We start from the raw sequence: 24,254 nt of genomic DNA on the forward strand, positions 1-24,254 counted from the left end.
ATAGAACGTCCGGAAATATAATTCATAAAAAAACTTCAAAACCTTTCTGAACTTTTTTGTAGTACTGTTGATTTAGTGCCGTGCTTGACCTAATAGCCCTCTAGCCCGGGTTAATGTCCAACCAGGCCTTCTGTCACACAGGGTTAGTCTGTGTTGGTACTTGAAAAGGACATGATGCCACCGGGGATGAAGGGCCATAAATAGAGGTTCGAAAATTAGGATTCATGCTTATTACAGAAGAGCATTGATTTCTTATTGAAAAATTGGCTAATACATCAAAGTTTTACTGCTGTCAGTGGTGCTTTGCTTTATAAGTAGAATCTTAAATGTTACCCAAAAATTCAAAAGTGAAAAGTTCAGTCAAACCTCATTGTAATTAGTTAAATGAGCATAAAATAAAGTGGTGTTATTATTTGAAAGGATGGAAATTTTGCAGATTACATGTCACTAATTAACTATTCTAGTTATCACTTGCGCATAATTAAAACTACTTAGAGTCACATGTAAATGCATCTTTTTGCTCAATGCCATCTGGATTTTAATGCATGTGCTGTGACAAATTCTCAGCCTACTGAGACATCCAATGGCAGCGATGCTATTCCACGGAATCACACTGTAGTTACACCATCGGTTGCAACATGAAATATTCTGAGTTGTACGCTATGCCGATGATTTTTAAAACAAGCAATTATTGTCAGACTGTGCATGTACTGCACATGTCAAGGTTCCTTTGCAGTCACAACAAGGATATTTGCAGAGTAAGTGAGTGACAGAAAGTGATTGTGAGAGGTTATAGGAAGTGGTGGCAAAAATGTAGGTGTGCTATGGCCATTTTAGGGGTGTGTATCTGACATCAGCTGCAATCATGCACGTAGACCCGTTAAACCCCATAAGGGGTCTATGTACTAAGAGTTGGAAAGAGATAATGTGGACGGAGATAAAGTACAAACCAACCAGTGCCTATTTGTCTAAAGTTTCACATTTAATCTTTTTTTTTAGCATGAATAGACCCCCTAAAATATTTAAATATTTTACAAAACTCCTAAACTAACCCCTTTAACTACCATTATTGTCCAAGATCTGTCCTTCTACTTCAAAAACAAAACTGACAATACCCAACATGAAATATCAGCAAAAAGTTGATCTACTCCTTTCCATCATTATTCAATTATGCAGTTATTTTATTCTACATGATTTCTATCCTCATTAATCCTACTACACATTATTTAGTCAGGTGTTTGTTCTTAATACTTTTCTGGATTTATCTCCTCCTCATTTTCAGCACTACTAGACTAGGTTCTAGACCATGGGTCTTCAAACTGCGGCCCTCCAGATGTTGTGAAACTACAAATCCCAGCATGCCTTGCCACAGTTTTGCTATAAGGGAGTGTTAAAACTGTGGCAAGGCATGCTGGGATTTGTAGTTTCACAACATCTGGAGGGCCACAGTTTGAAGACCCATGTTCTAGACTCTTTGCTGTTTTCTTTCTACACCACTTTTCTTGGAAAACTAACAAGATACTTTGATCACATCTGTGTGAATTATAGCCAAATGTACTCTGTATCTATCATATTTAGATGATTAGATCTCTAGCCATCTGTGTTGGCCGGGTTTACTGAATTTCAGATATTTTAACCTTGAATCTCCTCTAATCACCTCAAACTCAATCCTGAATTTATGCTGGCCACACATAAGACCAACTTTCCTCCAACCATTCAACTAGTTGGTTGGATATAATAAAAATCTGGTACTGAATAGGAGCAAATGTAATTTGTAATTAAGTCATTTGTTTTCCAAATTGGAAAATGGACAACTGTCACTCAGACGATGTTCTGTAGTTGGACCTATTTGATTTCAACAAATGTTGAAAAATTGAATGTTTTTGTCCATTCTCCTGAGTTTGTGAGCAAATTGCTTATTGGCATTTGCCCCATAAAGTACCAGATTTTCAGTCCAACCAACCAACTAGTTGGATGGTTGGAGGAAAGTTGGTCTGATGTGTGGCCAGCATAAGGATAATACCACCAGCCAACAAAAGAAACCTACCTGACATACCTGTTTTTTTCAGCACTACAATAAACCTTACCCCTCATTGCCTAGGTGAATTCCTCAACATAGGATTGTACTTTGGCCCTTATTCTAGTTAAATCGGATGGATGCGCATTTTGGACAGGCACTGAGTGTTCTTAGCCCTGCCTACCAAACGGATCGCTCACACCATCTGAATGCGGTAAGATGCCGAGCGAATGGACCGTGAGTGTATGTTTGACGTGAACACCTCCCCCATCTGTGGGAACCTCTCCCATTCTCCGATGGTCCCCGACCATCCAATGAAGGGCTGAGCAGTCAGGCAGCACCGAGAGCTCCAGACCACTTGGACATTTTTCTGTATGAAAGCAGGGATATGGGCGGGCAGCTGACATCCAGCTATGGCATATGTCCGCCCCCCACACGTGCGTCACGGCCGGATTACCATACGTACGCCCAGCGTTTTCATGGGAACGCACATGAAACGTGGGGCATACGCATATGGTAATGAGCCCAAACATCCCTTCACTCCCCTCTCCACCCCCTGCTCGGATGTTTCCGACCAATCATTTTCAGCACGGAACTCGTGCCCTGTTTGGATGTGCGAGGCGTTCGCACAAGCACGGAAATGCCTCAGCACATGCGCAAACACCAAACATCGTCCGTCCGACCGCACATAAGGGCCTTTGTTCATAGAATATACAGTAATCTGTATCCAACTTTTCCCAATTGTCTAACACAAAGCACTGTAAAATTAATGTCATTGACAATTGCAATTGTATTCTTGCGGACACTCTGCTAGCCAGCCTTTAACTTACAATATTTTTGTGGAATGCAAAGGCTAGTCTTACTATCTTTACTAATCAGTATGAAAATGCTGCTCCACTCTGTCAGTCCTATATTGGTTGCCTTCATTTCGCCAAATGCTATATAAAATATTTCCGAGAACAGAAATTGTTTAAGCAAAGTACACTAATTCATCTTTTTCCTTGTTTCAAAGTATCTCCCAACATGCCCTCGCCTCTCTGCCCTAGATTATTATTATTATTATAAATTTATTTATAAGGCGCCACAAGTGTTTCGCAGCGCCGTACAAAGGAACAATACAGGGAGACAAAGCTTGGCATAACATTGAATAAATAACAAAAATACAGTACAAATAAAGAGCGCCACAGATCAATACACATTACAGCTTAAATGTAAGTAGTGAGGACTCAATCAACATACAACTAGAGGCTATATGCCAATGATGGAGATGAGTATGCGGTCAAAGATGGTCACTGAGTGTTGGAGTAAAGGAGAGCTGTGAGTGAAATGTGAAGAGAAGAGGGCTTTGACAAAAGGAGGGAAGAGGGCCCTGCTCAGAGGAGCTTACAATCTAGATCTATTCTTCTCATCCACGCTCAGGGACACAATACCTGAAAACATGGTGGAGTAGGCTTTCTACTGTTCCGTTTGCACTCTTTTGTAGTCTATCTATAAATGTGTGTGGTAAATGAGCTGCTCAATTAAAATGACAAATTACAAGGTAGAGTAAATGAGCACTAGTGGAAATGAAGTAAACATAATCGAAAAAAAATAATATTTAACGTTTTCCTTTTATTTTTGTAATTTTTTTTCACTAGTGCTTGTTTACCTAGTTGTTTGAAGTTACACAGTGTTGGGAGGTACGCAGCTTGTTACACAGTGTTGTATGGTACATAGCATGTTGCACAGTGTTGTTTGGTACATAGCATGTTACACAGAGTTGGCAGGTACGCAGCATGTTACACAGTGTTGGCAGGTACGCAGCATGTTACACAGTGTTGGGAGGTACGCAGCATGTTATGCGGTGTTGGGAGGTATGTAGCATGTTACACAGAGTTGGCAGGTACGCAGCATGTTACACAGTGTTGGCAGGTACCCAGCATATTACACAGTGTTGGGAGGTACGCAGCATGTTACACAGTGTTGTATGGTACATAGCATGTTACACAGTGTTGGCAGGTACACAGCATGTTACATAGTGTTGCCAGGTATGCAGCGTGTTACACATTGTTGGCAGGTATGCTGCATGTTGTAAAAAGTTGATCTATTATGTAATGTTGCATTGTGGAGCATCATTTGTCACCACTGAAAATTTGGCGCCACCTAGTCTTATTCCCGTCCTGGATTGTAAGAACTATTTACTGCTGACAACTGAAATCCCAGAATAACTTGTGATAACATGATACAGTTGCTTTGCCCACCAATAATAACTCTAGTAGTAACTATATATACTGTAATACATTTTCCTTCTTGACATATTTTAATAGAAATGGCATAAAGTACAGTAGGTAACTGACTAGAATGAGATTCAGAGGTATACTGAATGTTCTATTGAGGGGTGGAGCCCCTCTATTATAACCACTTACGAGGAAGTTAGTGGGAATTTGGACAAAGGCGAAATAGTGGACGTGGTTTACTTAGACTTTGCTAAGGCTTACAATACAGTGCTTCAAAAGAGGTTGATAAAATGGGCTAGTTGAGTAGGTCTAGGATCCTAGTTGATGAACTGGCTTCGGAATAGGAACAGAGAGTAGTGGGGAACGGTTAATTTTCTAATTAGATTCCAGTATTACTAAGTGGCATACCACAGGGTTCCATGCTGGGACCACTTCTCTTCAATCTATTAATTAATGATATAGAAGAAGGCCTACTAAGTAAAGTGTCCATTTTCACGGATGACACTAAATTGTGTAGGGTTATCAAATCAAGATGATGTTGCGGTCTTACAGAGGGACGTAACCCTTTAAGTGCCAACTTTTGGGATGTGCACCGGCCACTTTTAGTGTTTTGTGAAACATGTTTTTGCGTCTGTACCTCCGGCAGTGAGATTTGTTCCAAAACACCACCCTTCAGTATTTCGCAGATTTTTTTTTGCTCCTACACTATTATTATCCTCAATAACATTATTTTCCACTCATTTCCAGTCTATCCTGAATACCTCACAATGTTTTTTTAGGCCAAAAGGTTTCACCGAGGTAGCTGGATGACTATGCTAAACGACATAAGTGGGCGACACAAACACTGGTCTGATATGGCACACTTAGTAGCACATCTAAACTGATACGGCACATTTAGCATCACCCCTGGACTGATATGGCATAGATAGCATCACCCCTGGAGTGATATGGCATAGATAGCATCACCCCTGGACTGATTTATTTATTTATTTACAGTTTCTTATATAGCCCAGCAGAATCCTTTGCGCTTTACAATTGTAGACAGTAATAAAACAAACTGGGTAACAACAGACAGACTTGGAGGTAGGAGGGCCCTGCAAGGGACATAGGAGGGAAACACAAGGACAGGCACCAGTAATAGCATAGCTGTCCCACCAAGTTGCAAGTCCACAAGGAAAGCTATATAATACATAAGTGCCTCAGAGGGTTATGCATGTGGTACTTAAATATGATAGGCTTGCCTGAACAGGTGAGTTTTCAGGGAACGCTTGAAAGTTTGGAGGCTAGTGGAGAGTCTTATTGTGTGTGGAAGGGCATTCCATAGGGTGGGAGCAGGCCTTGCAGTTAAAAAATAAAAATAAAATAAATAATATATATATATATATATAAACGTGGGTACAAAAGGAGGTCACTCACCAGACTGAAGTTAAAATAGTTGCTTTATTTCATCTCATTTTAATTACGCTGCCATCACACTGGTCAGTGTGATGGCAGCGTAATTAAAATGAGATGAAATAAAGCAACTATTTTAACTTCAGTCTGGCGAGTGACCTCCTTCTGTACCCACATTTATACAAAATACTTCTCTTATGGAGGACTATTCTGAGTGTGCACCCCAGCATTAATGGATCTTATTAGAGATATATATATATATATATATATATATATAAATAATTAAATATATACATATTATATATATACAAATAAATAAATAAATATATATATATATATATATATATATATATATATATATATATATATATATATATATATATATATTGTCCAAATTCCCTGGGTAGGGAATAAAGGAGCACTCACCAAAAACTGTAAAAATCTATTTAGTGATTTATTTACAAGCGATAAACAAAAATAGAAAAAAACATATCAAGTGTTTGCTTTGTGGGACCAAAAAAACCTCCAATATTTCGGTCCAGCTCCATGGACCTTTGTCAAGGAGGAAGTCAGCAAAGTCAATGGTCATCCAAAAGAACAAGGGAGCCCTCAGTGCAAAGGTCTAGCTGCTTCAGCAGTCAGAGACCTACTGACTCACCGCCCAGTCCTGGATTTAAGTACCCATGCAATTAGTGCCAAATTGGGAACCACCCCTGCAATCCCACTGCTTGCAGTAAAGCAGGTGTCAATCAGAGAACCAGACATCCTGTCCCTGGAATGCAAGGCACCGCCCGACTTCCTGTCAGGGACGTGCAAGCAGTAACCAGGGTTACCGGACCCCGGACCCAGGAACCAAGGCCCCGGATCCCGGACTCTGCAGCCCCGGACCCAGGAACCAAGGCCCCAGACCCCAGACTCTGCAGCCCGGACACAGAACCCAGGGACCTACCTACGGGCTCAAGATAGGTAAGTATCAGTATGTGTGGGCTTTGGATGAAATAAAGTTTTATTTTTAATGGGTGTCAGTATGTGTTTATTTGACTATTTTTAATACTGTGGAACTACAAGTACCAGCGGGTCCTTTAATGCCCGCATGCTGGACTTGTGGTTCTCCAAGTCCCAGCATGTGGGGGAGGCTTTCTGGGACTCAAATTACACAGTAGACAATAGTTCATTCTATTTTTTAACATCATGTTATCAGCCCGGTAACCACTGCTCCGGGGTCACCCGGCTGTGGCCTTACCCTGCTGGCTGGTTGGGCCTGGGGCTAGTTCTTAAAATACAGGGGACCCCTTGTCATTTTCTCCCCTGTATTTTGGGAACCAGCCCTGGCCCTGGAGCCTGGGCTGGTTTTAAAAAATCAGCGGAGCCCCTATTTGCCGGGTTTCCTCTATTTTTAATAACAGCCCGGCTCTTTCAGCTAACCCGTAGTAACACGGCATTCCGAACCAGGTGAAAAGCAGGGTTCTTACCGGTTCGTTGCCGTGTTGCTGTGCACTGTGAACAGGTTAAAAGTGTGGAGCGACGCGTTTCCCATTCACACTATGGAGGAGTGGAGCACTAAGCACTGCCTCCTCCCCCGATTATGCACCGACGCTCCGTCGCGCCCCCTCATGACGTTAGCAAACCGGCAAAATTGCCGGTTCGCTGCTGCAGTCTGAAAAGACCGCACATGCAGGGTCGCACCGGGACTGAACGGTTTAAAAGTCTGGGGCTACCCTGCATTTGCGGTCTGAAAGCAGTACTAGGCTAGGTGCGAGAAGGCTTTTCAAAGACCGATTCTTTTTGAAAATAAATTTAGGTCTCTGTCGTAATGTGTCATCCAATATCCTTGCACCGGCCCTGATCACTACACTACACTATTACGTCACTCCCTTGCCACCACTACTCATTAACACATATTAACTGTTTTGCCCCCAAAATAAACATGCCCTGCAGGCTTCTCCCTTTCTAGATTTACCTTGTTGTTCTTTGTTTTCCCAATCAAATCCCTAGGGGAAAATACAGTATATCAGATATGTCTAGCAAGCCTACCCTATTTCATATGCCCCTGTGATATACTGTATTTGGCCAAGGGTTATACTGATTTGAGGAGTGGGCTCATAAAATAAATATTTGATAGGATGGAATTATATTTGTGCCAGTAACATGTTGTATGAAGAAAAATAGAACAATTACTTCTCTGCTAAATGAACATATTGCTGTCTCATCCAAATGGTTAATTTGCCCATAATAATGCTTTAAAACTGAGACTCTGATGAGTGGTTCAATGGGGTAAGAATTAATGACCCAGACATCATTAATTCACATTGAAATGAGACATTCAGCCCAACAGGGCCAGACCTATTTCAACAGCCAAGTTCTTCAGACACATCAGATTATGCACACTGAATGGCAAATTAACTTTGGCACATACAATGCTTCCAACGCTCCCAATCTTCTTAACCCTATGTCTTCATACTGTAGAAAATACAGGGATTGGAATATGATATTTAACATCAGCAGAGCTCAAAGTTTGCTCTTAAATATAGAAACTTTTCCAGGATAAGTGTTTGGTAGTCAGGGGAGGAAATATAATGTTTAATGATTGTACAGAAAATCTGTCACCTCCCTCACTTCAGTTACTTTCCTAAAAATGGCTGTATTAATAGCTATGCAAACTATAAGCCAGTGGTTCCCAAACTTTCTTGAATCACAGCACCCTGGAGTATCAGCATTTTTTTCATGGCACCCTTAGGATAAATCTTATATATTGATCAATTTGCCCAAAAAACAATATACAATGAAGTAGATTGTAATCCTTAGGATTAGTTATGTGATGGTGGACAGTGGTGCTTCTGATTGTCCACATGATTATGACGGACAGCCATTAGCACTGGGTTTGCCTATCCCTTTGAGCATAAATAATTCGGTCTGGTTCTAGACCACCAACCCAAGGCACCTCACCTACATGAGCATCGCGGCACCTCAGAGAGCCGTGGCACACAGTTTGGGAACCACTGTTGGAAGCTATTGTTCACTGGGCCTGGTTGAGACCCGATAGCAGAGCCCTGCTTTCACATAGCCACCACCCCACCAGAGTGAAACCTGCCCTGTACAGGCTGCAAATGGGCTGCAATAATTGCAGCCTGGCAAATCCATTCACAGCACACTTACCATCGAATGATTTTCCCACTGTGTGCAGTGTCACAGTAGCCATGGACTTGCTCAGGGCTGCGGTGAAGCAGGCAGATCGAGGCCGGAGCTGACGTCAGAGGCCCTCCCTGAAAATGCATGTCCACGCCCTTTTCCCCAACACTCCCAATAAACATCTGGGCAGCCACCGGCAAATGGCCAGCAGATAAAGAAGCTGGATTTATCACGCAGAGGCCTCGCACATGTGCGGTGCGCACTGAGCACATTCGCCTTAGTTTGACAATTGCTTAGTCTGAATTCGCAAGCCAGCGATCGGGTCTGAATTAGGCCCACTGCTATTAGTCTTCTTAGCTTGCAAAGACTGACTTCATTGGGAAAACAGTCGCTAGGTATGAAGGTTGACATACAATAAAGTTGAAAATTTTTAGGGACCCTCAGTAATCCCACTGGGATTACTGAGGGGGTATGGGTCATAGGGTCGACACATACATTATGTCAACCACTAAAGGTTGTCAGGGCTTAGGTCGACCATTGAAAAGGTCGACAGTCAAAAGGTCAACATGAGTTTTTCACATTTATTTAAAAAACATGACTAGGGTGGGGAAAGAGAATAGAAAAGTGTCCGAAGTATGGCGAGCGCAGCAAGGGGACGCGGTAAAAAAAAATACGTACAGACAAAACCATGTTACGATAAGCACAGGAGGATAGGCATAAATCTAAGTTATGTAATGAATGGCTGCTTCTGAAAAGCTTTAAACTGACTGCACCTGGGGAGATCCTGCCCTTAAACCAAGCTATAGGATGACTGCTGCATGTGGGTAGGGATACAGAGGTTACCTTGCCAGCAGATTTTCCAGTATTCCCCTGTAGTAATCTAATCAGGATTTTATGAGGCATTTTGCTCTTTTTATCGTCTGTAGACTTCTATATTGGAACAATTTTCCTATACTGCCAGAGATATTGCAGCCTCTGTGACCTTCTTTATATTTGCAATGCCCTGTAAATAAACTGAACTGTAACATAAAACAATGATACATAATAAATTGTAGATGTTTATTGTTTGTGTACGTAGCAGGACAATTGCACTTTATCACAGGCCAGTACTTCTGCAGCCGTTATTAAGAGGTGGTTTATGGAGGTTTAGGCTCAAGCCAAGCGAAATATAGAAACATAGAATTTGATGGCAGAGAAGAAATACTTGGCCCATCTAGTTTTTTTTTTTATCCTTAACCATATTTGATCCATTGTTCTTTGAAATGATATCCATATGCCTATCTCATGCATGTTTAAATAGCTGTAGCCTCTACCACCACTGATGGGAGGCTATTCCACCTATCCTCTACTCTATTTCTGTGAAGTATTTTTTCCTTCAATTTCGACTGAAATGGCACAAGTGACTAACGGACTGACGGACAGACCCTAGGTGAACCTACCAAAGTGCTTAGGTATTTGGGGCCACAGCAGGGTGCACTTCCGGACTGCATCCCTGCCCTATTCCATCCCCTGCTGGCTCCAAATACCCTTAGGGGTCAGGACTCATCTTTGTTCTGTTTTTTTTTTTCAAGAAATAGGAATTCTTTTTATACAAAAAAAAAGAAATAATTTTTCTCTGCATTTTTATTGTTTTTTATTGAGTGTTTTTTATTGAGTGTTTATGTATCAATAAATTGGAATTTATTTCAATTCTGGGCGCCTGTTAAAATTATCACATCCACCCACCTATTCAATGCTGTCTTGTCTGACAGCATTGAAGAGGCAGATTGACAGAACGTGGATAAAGAAAAGGGTTAGGTCACCAAAGTGTCCTTAGGGGGCGCCTGGAAGGAGTAGGTTTTTCTGGAGCTGCGGTTTCTGAATTGGGAAGTCAAGCCCAACTAATATACAGTACAAAAAAGGAGGGGTGAAACCGCGCTTATCTAAGAACATGCAACAGGTGTAGATTATAATGAGCAAAAATTTATTAAAAATAGGTATATTTTAAAAAATGATATAATCAATCATAAGTCCATAAAAATTAATGGTACCACAAAAGTAAGAACTGAGAGCATGGATAGTCACCCACAGTTCAGCCGTGTAGTGTCCTGTGTCCGTTCCTATATTGCTTCCGTGCTAATATCCCATTTGTAGAGGCCAATAAACGAAGGGGACTTGTTTAGGAGAGGTGCTGATCTCCAACCCAGGGGAGCGCCTGCTGTTGTTGGGTGCTCTACCTGGTGTATGTAGTTGTGCTGTCCCTGTATTTCTGGCTGTGGGAGTCATTTCTGGAAGCTGGTCCGGTCTCAGGGGGTAAACAAATGAGGCGTCTGGATGTTGGGTGTCCTTGCTCTCTTCCACAAACGCATTTCGCTTTGCAGCTTTTGAAACAAATGAGGCATCTGGATGTTGGGTGTCCTTGCGCTCTTCCACAAACGCATTTCGCTTTGCAGCTTTTGAAAAAGCTGCAAAGCGAAACGCATTGGTTGAAGAAAGCAAGGACACCCAAAATCCAGATGCCTCATTTGTTTACCCCCTGCGACTGGACCAGCTTCCAGAACTGACTCCCACAGCCAGAAATACAGGGACAGCATAACTACATACACCAGGTAGAGCACCCAACAACAGCAGGCGCTCCCTGGGTTGGACACAGGACACTACACGGCTGAACTGTGGGTGACTATCCATGCTCTCAGTTCTTACTTTTGTGGTACCATTAATTTAATCATATATAATCAATCATAAGTCCATAAAAATTAATGGTACCACAAAAGTAAGAACTGAGAGCATGGATAGTCACCCACAGTTCAGCCGTGTAGTGTCCTGTGTCCGTTCCTTTATTGCTTCCGTGCTAATATCCCATTTGTAGAGGCCAATAAACGAAGGGGACTTGTTTAGGAGAGGTGCTGATCTCCAACCCAGGGAGCGCCTGCTGTTGTTGGGTGCTCTACCTGGTGTATGTAGTTGTGCTGTCCCTGTATTTCTGGCTGTGGGAGTCAGTTCTGGAAGCTGGTCCGGTCGCAGGGGGTAAACAAATGAGGCGTCTGGATTTTGGGTGTCCTTGCTTTCTTCCACCAATGCGTTTCGCTTTGCAGCTTTTTCAAAAGCTGCAAAGCGAAACGCGTTGGTGGAAGAGAGCAAGGACACCCAACATCCAGATGCCTCATTTGTTTCAAAAGCTGCAAAGCGAAATGGGTTTGTGGAAGAGAGCAAGGACACCCAACATCCAGACGCCTCATTTGTTTACCCCCTGAGACTGGACCAGCTTCCAGAACTGACTCCCACAGCCAGAAATACAGGGACAGCACAAATACATACACCAGGTAGAGCACCCAACAACAGCAGGCGCTCCCTGGGCTGGAGATCAGCACCTCTCCTAAACAAGTCCCCTTTGTTTATTGGCCTCTACAAATGGGATATTAGCACGGAAGCAATATAGGAACGGACACAGGACACTACACGGCTGAACTGTGGGTGACTATCCATGCTCTCATTTCTTACTTTTGTGGTACCATTAAGTTTTATGGACTTATGATTGATTATATAATTTTTTTAAATATACCTATTTTTAATACATTTTTGCTCATTATAATCTATACCTGTTGCATGTACTTAGATAAGCGCAGTTTCACCCCTTTTTTGTACTGTAGATTGACAGAATGTGCCCGACTGAAAGCTTTCGGGCTCGTTTTGTCGATTACGGCCGTAAATTGTCGCGATCATGGCAGAATCTGGACCATCCTTTCACGTGTCTGTAGCACAATAGTGGTCAGCCTATTCACTTCAACCTAATGATTTACACCCGTAAGAAATGTGGTGCCTGAGAAATAGGCTGTGAAGGAGGAAACCAAGGATTAAAAAAATAAATGTTATACAAAGAATAGACCGTTAAAAAGAGATACAAGGATGTTTGCAGAATAAACAAATGACACAGGGAGATTGAGGAAGCGAAACACTGTATAACTATTTTATTAATTTATGAAGGGGGAAGGTTGTGATAGACAGAGGGAAATTAAAGAAAAGATATGAAATATTTAATGTAAGAAAACAAGTGGATTGGTAAAGGTTTAATAATAGAAGCATAAAATAGGGGAGGTAGAAAGGAAACAGACAATAAGTATTTTTTTATGTAAGAAAGTCAGACATAGCATAAAATAGTAACTTGTAAATTAAGCTAGTAGAGGGGATTATAGTACAGAATGAATACTCACACCTCATACTCCAGTACACTCCAAAGTTGTGACTACAAAACAACTTGCATACCCTGAACTGTTGGGAGGCTCCCAGGAATCAGGTGGCTGTGAAAGGCGGGCAAGTCTCCGGCATCTCCCTCCAAAACTAACCACCAGAGTCATATACAGTATGTGTGTGAATTTAGCTCTGATACTAGCCAGTGCCTCCCTAGCCATTGACCTCACTGCTATACTATATCAGTTGAATACAGAAATACAGTATCCCTAAAAGTAAATGAACACAGGAGCAGCAGTACTCATAGTGAACATTTTGTCCAAACAATTGCCAAGTTACACTTTATGGATAGACCGGCCTGGAGGCTTATTCATGGATTAGCATCCAAAAGAGGTTGACGAGGGCTAGAATAACCAGCAGCATTTTTAGAACAGAGTGAGTAATGCAAAAGCAGAACCTAAAGAAAATTTGCCTACTCTACCGCAATTTGCATGAGACTTATGAGTTTAAGGAAGCAGAGGAGACAACTATCCCGCGCCCCAGCCGGTCCTCCAGTAAAGTTGGTTAGAGGGAGTTGGAGGGAGTGTGATGATGCATTTCAAGGAACCACGGCCCTGTCTCATCCATCTTGACATCTGCCTCCACTGATCTCCCAGAGTACAAAAAAAAAGTAAGGGGGGAGAGGGGGAGAGAGAGAGAGAGTTATCTTTTTTTCAAACCCCATTAACTACCATAACATTAAAGAGCAAAACAAATTGCACAGTTCCCCCATAATTGGTTATAATGACATTCTACATCAAATGAGCAAATTTATGTTAAAATTCGGTAATTATCGAGTCGAGAGTGACCAGGGTGCCCAGCTGCACGGTGTTGAATACATTTAAACATCAATGTCTTAGGTGTTACTGCTCAATAAATCAATATGTAAGTATTGTCTCTCACTCCCTGTTGCACAGTCAGCATTATTCATGTGGACAGAGATGCCGCTTCTGTGTGTGAAGAGACAAAATAAATAGTTGTGGTATCGACGCTGGAACAGCAGAGGACAAGCAGATAATGCAATGTCATCTGCAGTCACAGAACACTCGCAGAATATTCTGCTCTCTGCCGCTATCTCTAGAGTATTGTATTTGTAATAAAAAGAATATTTTTCCCCTCTGTCAAATCTCAGGCAGATGCTCTAAGAACATTTAAACTCTGTATTATCAAACCTCTTCCAAGTACGTTAAAAATACAATGAAATTAAAGAACTGATGTATATAAAGCAGAACATTGACTGAACGGAATGTTTTTCCTATAGATGATTAGTCAAGTACATTTTATTTCATTTCCAAGATAAACAGCTAATCAGTGCACATGGAAGGTTTGCATTAAAAATAAGTTTGAAGAAATGATGCACATCTGGAAAATGTTTTTTTCCACATCAGACCTGGTTCTCTTTCTTTTATACAATGTAATTTCCTAATGACTGTGGCATCCAGCACTAAAAGAATATGGTGGATGTGTACCGAGAATTCTGACTTGTGAGTCATATTGTTGGGATTTTGTCCCATTATTTTAAAATGAAAAACCAGGATATCCCTGTGACTCGAGAATTTTGCAAACCCAAACTTCATGTCCGTTCCAATATAACAGTACATATTCCCATTTGCCCTGTTTATCTGGGTGCATCAGGTGACCAAAATATAGGAATAAAAATAGATAAAGTCCTGGAAAATAAAACCAAGATACATGCGATTCCGAGAGACCTAAGCATAAGGCAAGGATAGGGAACCAGCGGTACTCCAGTTATTGTGGAACTACACATCCTAGCATGCTCTACCATGTTTTTGCTGTTAAGGCATGCTGAAATTGTGGAAAAGCATGCTGGGATGTTAAATTCCACAGCAGCTGGAGTATAGAAAGTTACCAAACCTTTGGATTACCACCTGTCAGGGATTACTCCGGATAGTTCGGTACTAAGCCGGGTATCCGGAGTCTGGACGCGTGGCATTCCCGGACTATACAATGTCCAGGAACAGCGCTGCCACAATGGTTTGGGAGAGATGAGATAGCCGCGGACCTATAGGCTATTTTAAATCTCATGGTTCAGCAGCCAATCGGGAGCAGCTCATGATTGGCTGCCAGACCATCGGCTGGCGAGAGATTTGAAACAGCCAACGAGCAGCCAGGGTCCCGGCAGCTTGGGCTCCGGTTGCCCAGTGGCTTGCTGCTGTGCTCAGCTCCCCCTTGGCAACAAGCATTAATAAAACTCCCGCTGGGCAATGAGCATTAATAACCCCCCCCTTGGAAACAAGCATTAATTAAACTCCCGACTGGCAATGAGCATTAATGAGCATTAATTAAATTCCCCCTTAGCAACATGCATTTGCACTCCCCCTTGGCAACAGGCATTTGCATAATATGTAATAGCCATAATGGTGTGTGGTATATGTAATGGGCATTGCAGTCTGTGGCATAATGTGTAATGGGCATTATAGCATGTAGTATACTATGTAATGGATGTGGATGTGTGATGTGTCATTTTTGGTGTGCACTTTTGTATTGTCCCTATTTTTTTTTTTAAATGTTGAGTCCTGGAATATAGTGTAATGAGCATCATGATGTGTGGCATAATGTGTAATGGGCAACATGGTGTGTGGCATAACATGTAATTGGCATTGCGGTGCGTGGTGCAACATGTGATGGGCATTGCGGTGTGTGACATAATGTGTAATGGGCATCACAGTGTGTGGCATAACGTGTAAGTGGCATTAGGGTGTGCAAAATCAAGAATAGAATTGAAGCAAAGGTTAAAAAAACATGATAAGATGGGTCAAGGGGCAGGGCTGGGGGCAGGTCAAATGGTGGGCTGTGGGTGTGTCAAGGGGTGGGCCACTGTCCGGGAATCTCTCAACACAAAGGTGGTAACCCTACCCAAACCCAGGCCTAGATATATGTGACTTAACTGTATTTTATTTCATAATTTTATTGTTGATATTAACAGTGGTTCCCATTCCTGATCTGGGTGCTGGGGCAACCTGTGGTGCTACAGGCACTTGCCAGTGTTTGCTAGTGGTCCAGGACAAAATCAAATTACTTATGGGGAATGTGATTGTCAAAACCAAGTTTAGTGGCTGGCAATAATAACATATGTGGACAAATAGAAACACAGCCCTGTCCAATACCACATAACATACCCTAAAGATGACAGGTAAGCACAGCTTACTTTTTTTTTTTTTAAGACTTTCTCAATAAGAAACATTTGATTGAAAGTTGCTGTGTAAAAAAACAAAACAGGGTGCCATGATTCAAGAAAGTTTGGGGGAACCACTGCATTGATCTGTTACTCACTCAATAGTTCTCTTCCACTGTATCAGAATGATTGTTTTTCATTTTTGATCCACTGGACCAATAATATTGAGGCAGAATATAGAATACCAGCCCTCACTTCCATTTTCCTGCTGTGTACATACTTCACTGTCTTCTCAATGGTTTGGTGAACTCCACATAGTTATTCTAAAATATGTTTTATGCTTATTAACAAGCTTCTCCCACTGTTTAACCTGTCAGATAATGAGCCAAATAATACCAATAAATCTCCGAACAAGACAATTTTAGCCACAAAGATGAACAGCTTAGAGGAAAGACGTGTCCTAAGAGTGAAATGTTCTTGCAGTTCCCTTTAAAAAAATAAAACAGGGAAATTGGATCATTTATTTGTGGTTCCTAATAATGTAAGTGAAAGATTCAGTTCTTGTCAACGGAACGAGCTGGGGACTCACTCACTCACTTGTTGCCAGCCAGAATTCCCACCAGAAACACCCCCATCATGATACACATACTTACAAATCATGTGTTTTAGAACTTTCACAACTGGACAGTAAACAGGTGGTAAATAAGAAAAACAAGATGATACCCTGATAATCCCCTCTCCCTGTTCCTCCCACACCGCCTATGTTCAGCCCAAGACCTCTGCAAACATTTGTAATTTTTGTGGTTTGAAAGAAAATAGCTCTGGTTTTGAAGCTGGCCACGTAACACTGAAGCTGTTCTCCAAAATAAATATTTAGATTTTTCTTTAACTTTGAAAATGATACAATAACAACCAAGAACATGACACAGAAAAACGAATGAATAGCGAGTGACCTTACATAATCCTAAACCCGGTTATTGATGATATAAGGAAAGGAAAGGTCAAGATTTCTTCAGTACTGCTCAAATAATGAAAGCACCGCACTTTAATTATTAAAATTATTATTTCTACAACATTTATTTTTATGAGTCACATTTTCAGTTTATTGGACAGTTTTTTTTACAAACTTTTTTTAGTCACTGGAGACTAGAGTTTACAAATAATGACAAAAATATTACCCTATAAAATAATATCTTTAGGATCATATTCCAAATTTAATTTCCAGGAAGGATTTAAATAATAACAAAAAATGGAAAGCTTCCAAAATGGTGTGCAAATGGGTTTCACCCAAAAACACTTGTAACTCTCACTCACCTTCTCAGCCCACTTCCACATCTGGCAACATTGATGTTCCCACACAGTTTGAGAAGATCAAACACAGGGTCTGATCCAGTCCTGATCGCTGCTGTGCAGATTGTAGAGGATAGCGATGAGATAGCTGCCGCCCAAACAGCTGAAATCCTGCTCAGTGCATATCTCCAAATGACTTGCGAATAGATCACATCTGCAAATACATTCACAACTCAGTTGCCATCAAATGTTTTTCCCAGTCTGTGCAAGTGTGCATAACTCTGACTCTTCCGCTACTGTGCAACAGAGATAGGCTGATGGAGGCCAGAGACGATATTACACACCCTCCCTGAAAACCCCTGGGCATGGCTATGTTTTTTCTGACACTCAAAGAAATCGGCAGGTTACCACCGCCAAATGCCGATTTCATGTCAGTTAAGTTGAGAAAAACATAATTGCTGATTTTTGTCGCTGTTTGGTCTCATGCATGCACACTATGATCCATAGAAATGCGCAGTCATTCGGTAAATGATCTGCTTGCGAATCCACTCAACAGTGATCAATTTAGAATAATCCCCACAATTGAGTCTGCAAAGGATGATATATGTAGGACTTATTCGTACTTAAATACATGCACACGTTAAACATGGTGGAAACACATTGAGGTGGATGCGGGTTTGTATTTGACTCCCATTGGTTTGGATCCAGACAGTCAGAATGCTGGCAGTGTCATCTCAACACTCACAATCCCTAACCCATCCTTCTTGCAACCTTATCCTACTATAACTGCTCCCGCCCTCCTCACAGCCTAACCTTTACCCTCCACCTAGTGCCTTATCCCAGTATTTACCATCAGAAACCATTGCATACTGTGCTGACCGCATTCCACTCATGCCAATATTTGCAACACTGTGGATCATCCACTCCTCTTCTACACGCTTTCAGACTGTTGTCCTTGCCTGGTTCACCTCTTACCCCATCGAACACTCCCACCTCTGACCCCTTCCATCCTCCCCATCGATGTCCCACAAAATTCGGTCTTTGTCCCTCTTCTCTTCCCCCTGTATATCTCTTCGATAGCTGTGCTCTTCAATACAACCTCTATGCCAATTATATGCAACTATATCTCTCCTCTCTGGATGTCTTCAGCTCTGTCCTCTCAGGTATCCAGTGCCATCTGAAGCTTAACATGGACAAAAACAGACTCATCATCTTTCCTCCATCCAGAGTTTACAACCAGCTAATATCTTTATCAATGTTGAAAAGAACACTGTCTCCCCTTCAACTGCTTGGGCATCACTCTTGACCCTTCTCTGTCCTTTGCCACCAATGTCAAATTTCTGATTTTACCCTGTTGGTTCCAGCTATGCAACATTGCTCAAATAAGGCCATTCCTCTCCCAGAGTGTGACTAATCTCATTATCCAGTCTATGGTCTATTGATTGTTGGAACATTCTTACTGGCCTCCCATACTTCTACCTTGCTTCTCTCTGATCTGGTTTAAGCTCTTCAGCTACACTTTTATCAAACCCTTATAAGGACCTCTCTACCTTCACTCCTCCATACATATCAGACCACTTCTCCCTACATACTTTCTCCTTCCCCTTCCTGTCTACCAAAGACCGTCACCCCTCCTCTAACCTGGTCACTGCATCGCATGTATAAGTACGAGATTTTTCTTCTGCGGCTCCTCTTTACTGTAACATTCTTTTTCACTATATTAGACTGTTCCCAACCTTGCAAAACTCTTGCACTTCAACAACTACTCTTTCTAACTCAGCAATGGTTGGCCATCCTTAGTAGTCCCTACATCTCAATACCATATTGTGTACTGCAAATTGTGGTGCTAAATATTACCTGTGCTCTGTTTTAGTTTTGTAGTTACTGTAATGTTAAGTTCTGTGCATCCCGTATTGCTCTAATGTGCGCCTTATGTACGCCACTGCAAACCACTTGTGGTGAGTTATAAATACAATTTAATAATAATGGTAACATCAGAGGATTGTGGCTGTCAATGAAAGCTTGGAGTGCCAGGTCATGATCAGTCACTGCAAACAGCATTTGTTTAGAGGCTTTTTTATGAAAAAGCTGTACAATGTGAAATAACTGGGTATTTCCTACTGAAAGCCTTTAATCAAGCCTCCCATACATGATTGTTCTGCTGAGGAATAATATCTATTTTAGTTACTTTTAAATTGGGATAAAGAAAAATGTAGCACTATCCAAAAACCCAGCATGCATTAAATAAATAAAAATAATAATTGAAGAGTAATGATCACTACAATAGCAGATTTAGAGGAGTTTTTATCATTGTCGTGATCTAGACCAGATAAATGTAATTTCTTATTGCCATTGTACGGGGTTAGTAAGAAATTATATACTTGAAAAGTCACAAGCAGGAATGGGCTTCAGGGAGCTTTGCTACCCCCCATAGAAACCCAGGTTTCAGCTGCTGTTAGAAATGGTGCATTCAGGTGAATCTGAATATCCAATATCAAATATTATTTGATTAATAGAACCCCCAGTCTTTATTTAAAGAAATGTAGTCTCAATAAGTAATTAGATGATAATACAGAAAATGATCTGCAAAATAACTTTCATAAATAGGTACATAGATCAATCTGCTACTACTATCACTTTGCCAGTGCCAAAGGAGTAGTGTGGAAATCTGTCCATGCTACACAATTCTAAATAGATATAAAATTAGTGACGTTGTAAAAGCCAAGGCTGAATTGGCCATTTGGCAATTATGGTAATGACTCATGGGCTGGCTACCCTAGCACAGTCAGTCCATTTTCGGCACACAGCTTAACATTTCAGGGTCAGCATAATTTCACATGAAGTGAATGTGGAATGTCTAGTTCATGGTTTAGAGCAGAAGCAGGACTGATTAGGTCCAGTCCAGATTTTCTTAATCTGATTTGAATCATGGTTTGGCTAATTAACAGCACCGGTGGTTTCCTTTTATATGTTTGTTCAGAACAGAGAGTCAGTGTTTCCAATGCCTTTTACTGGCTGGGCAATAGGCTGGGGGAATGTGGGGAACTACGTTAGGGATCTATGGAGTCATAGGTGTGCGCAGCCCATTTTCTTAGGGGGTGCACCATGGAAAGGGGCGTGTCCATCACGCCTACTGGCCGTGTCCATCATCACCTATTATTACACATAATGCCACATACTGTAATGCCCATTATAAATAATGCCACACACAATAATGGCCATCACATATGCCACACACAGGAATGCCCATTCCACATAATGCCACCCAACATTATGCCCATCACACATAATGCTGCACAACGTAATGCCCATTCCACACACCATAATGCCCATTCCACATTAATGTCAGGGTTCAACAAATTTTAGTAAAACAAGGACAGTGCAAAAACTTTACACCGTAATGCATATTACATATCACACAGCCATTACATAGTACTGTATACCAGGGCAAGTACAGTATAGGCAAGTACAGTATAACACACAGTATACATACAGACAGCTGATACACACTCACACATAGCATGCACATATACACACACCAGTGGCGTAACTATGGAAAAATCTCCCCCCCGCCACAACCCTTTTGCACGCCCCCCGCCACAACCCTTTTGCATGCCCCCCCCCCCAACCCCCTTACCCCTGCACGTAGTGCCGCTGCATCTGCCCAGGGACCTTCAGCCGGCGAATCAGTCTGCGCTGCGGCTCTCCGTCTCCCTGCTCTCCCGGCTCCTGCTGTGATAAAAAACATGTCACTAAGAAAATGGCTGCCCCCGTGCAGCAGACCGTTTTTAAGGATTTCTAGAGGAGGCCTCCGCCTCCTCTAGCATCCTCAAAAACGGTCTGCATTAAGGGGGCAGCCATTTTCTGTGTTTCGCATTTTTTATTGCAGACGGAGCCGGGAGAGCAGGGAGACGGAGAGCCGGCGAAAGATCCCGTGGCAGACGCAGCGAAACGGTAACAATAGCCCCGCAGCCCCCCGGCGCCCTCACCTTCCTAGCGCCTCCCCGCCACCGCGGGGGCTGCGGGGCGATAGTTACGCCACTGACACACACATAGTATACATACAGGCACAGCATGCACACACAGAGATGTACTGTAGTATACACAGAGTCCCCTCCCACACACACACATAGTATACATATATAAAGCCCTTCTATACAATATACATACAGACAGCTGATACACACTCACTCACTCACTCACTAACTCACTCACACAAACACCTTTTTGACATAAAAATAAAAAGTAGACAGCATCATTAATGACCAATATGGTACTTGTGTACTAGCACGGCGCCCATCGCATCGCAGACCATAAGGCATACGATGTTATGTGATGCGAAGCGATGGCAGCCGATGTTATACAACTTTAAATTGTATACCATCAAATTGTATGGCATTGTATGCCATTCTATCGCATATACAATGGTATGCGATTTAAAATTGTATAAGCACCCTAAAGGGTTTTCCCATGTTAAAAGTGCCCCTATAAGTTAATTAAACATGTTGGTTGCTTATTATGTTAAAAGCACCCCCAACGGCACCCCCACTATCAACGCCAACCCGAAGCGACCTTTTCATACCCCCACTATCCACGTTGGCGAGGAGTTGATTTTATATAGTGTGGCGAGCGCAGTGAGCCACCGAGCCCGAAACGTGGCGAGCGCAGAATACGCGGAATACATGTAAAGTAATACCCATCCCCTCGCGGGGCGCGCTGCGCTCGCCACGCTTCGGGCTCGGTGGCTCGCTGCGCTCACCACACTATATAAAATCAACTCCACGCCGACGTGGATAGTTGGGGTATGAAAAGGTCGGAGGACACGTACCGCCGCCCCTCGCGGGCTCGCTGCGCTTTCCACGCTTCGGGTTGATGTTCATAGTGGGGGTGGAGTGGGGGTGCATTTCACATTGTAAGCCCCCATTAGGGTGCTTATACAATTAAACATCGTATAGGGGGCTTATACAATTTAAAATCGCAACATTGCTCAAATAAGGCCATTCCTCTCCCAGAGTGTGACTAATCTCATTATCCAGTCTATGGTCTATTGATTGTTGGAACATTCTTACTGGCCTCCCATACTTCTACCTTGCTTCTCTCTGATCTGGTTTAAGCTCTTCAGCTACACTTTTATCAAACCCTTATAAGGACCTCTCTACCTTCACTCCTCCATACATATCAGACCACTTCTCCCTACATACTTTCTCCTTCCCCTTCCTGTCTACCAAAGACCGTCACCCCTCCTCTAACCTGGTCACTGCATCGCATGTATAAGTACGAGATTTTTCTTCTGCGGCTCCTCTTTACTGTAACATTCTTTTTCACTATATTAGACTGTTCCCAACCTTGCAAAACTCTTGCACTTCAACAACTACTCTTTCTAACTCAGCAATGGTTGGCCATCCTTAGTAGTCCCTACATCTCAATACCATATTGTGTACTGCAAATTGTGGTGCTAAATATTACCTGTGCTCTGTTTTAGTTTTGTAGTTACTGTAATGTTAAGTTCTGTGCATCCCGTATTGCTCTAATGTGCGCCTTATGTACGCCACTGCAAACCACTTGTGGTGAGTTATAAATACAATTTAATAATAATGGTAACATCAGAGGATTGTGGCTGTCAATGAAAGCTTGGAGTGCCAGGTCATGATCAGTCACTGCAAACAGCATTTGTTTAGAGGCTTTTTTATGAAAAAGCTGTACAATGTGAAATAACTGGGTATTTCCTACTGAAAGCCTTTAATCAAGCCTCCCATACATGATTGTTCTGCTGAGGAATAATATCTATTTTAGTTACTTTTAAATTGGGATAAAGAAAAATGTAGCACTATCCAAAAACCCAGCATGCATTAAATAAATAAAAATAATAATTGAAGAGTAATGATCACTACAATAGCAGATTTAGAGGAGTTTTTATCATTGTCGTGATCTAGACCAGATAAATGTAATTTCTTATTGCCATTGTACGGGGTTAGTAAGAAATTATATACTTGAAAAGTCACAAGCAGGAATGGGCTTCAGGGAGCTTTGCTACCCCCCATAGAAACCCAGGTTTCAGCTGCTGTTAGAAATGGTGCATTCAGGTGAATCTGAATATCCAATATCAAATATTATTTGATTAATAGAACCCCCAGTCTTTATTTAAAGAAATGTAGTCTCAATAAGTAATTAGATGATAATACAGAAAATGATCTGCAAAATAACTTTCATAAATAGGTACATAGATCAATCTGCTACTACTATCACTTTGCCAGTGCCAAAGGAGTAGTGTGGAAATCTGTCCATGCTACACAATTCTAAATAGATATAAAATTAGTGACGTTGTAAAAGCCAAGGCTGAATTGGCCATTTGGCAATTATGGTAATGACTCATGGGCTGGCTACCCTAGCACAGTCAGTCCATTTTCGGCACACAGCTTAACATTTCAGGGTCAGCATAATTTCACATGAAGTGAATGTGGAATGTCTAGTTCATGGTTTAGAGCAGAAGCAGGACTGATTAGGTCCAGTCCAGATTTTCTTAATCTGATTTGAATCATGGTTTGGCTAATTAACAGCACCGGTGGTTTCCTTTTATATGTTTGTTCAGAACAGAGAGTCAGTGTTTCCAATGCCTTTTACTGGCTGGGCAATAGGCTGGGGGAATGTGGGGAACTACGTTAGGGATCTATGGAGTCATAGGTGTGCGCAGCCCATTTTCTTAGGGGGTGCACCATGGAAAGGGGCGTGTCCATCACGCCTACTGGCCGTGTCCATCATCACCTATTATTACACATAATGCCACATACTGTAATGCCCATTATAAATAATGCCACACACAATAATGGCCATCACATATGCCACACACAGGAATGCCCATTCCACATAA

Source organism: Crinia signifera, chromosome 4 (genome assembly GCF_055691185.1).
Source record: "Crinia signifera chromosome 4, ASM5569118v1, whole genome shotgun sequence".
In the NCBI taxonomy this organism is placed as follows: domain Eukaryota; kingdom Metazoa; phylum Chordata; class Amphibia; order Anura; family Myobatrachidae; genus Crinia; species Crinia signifera.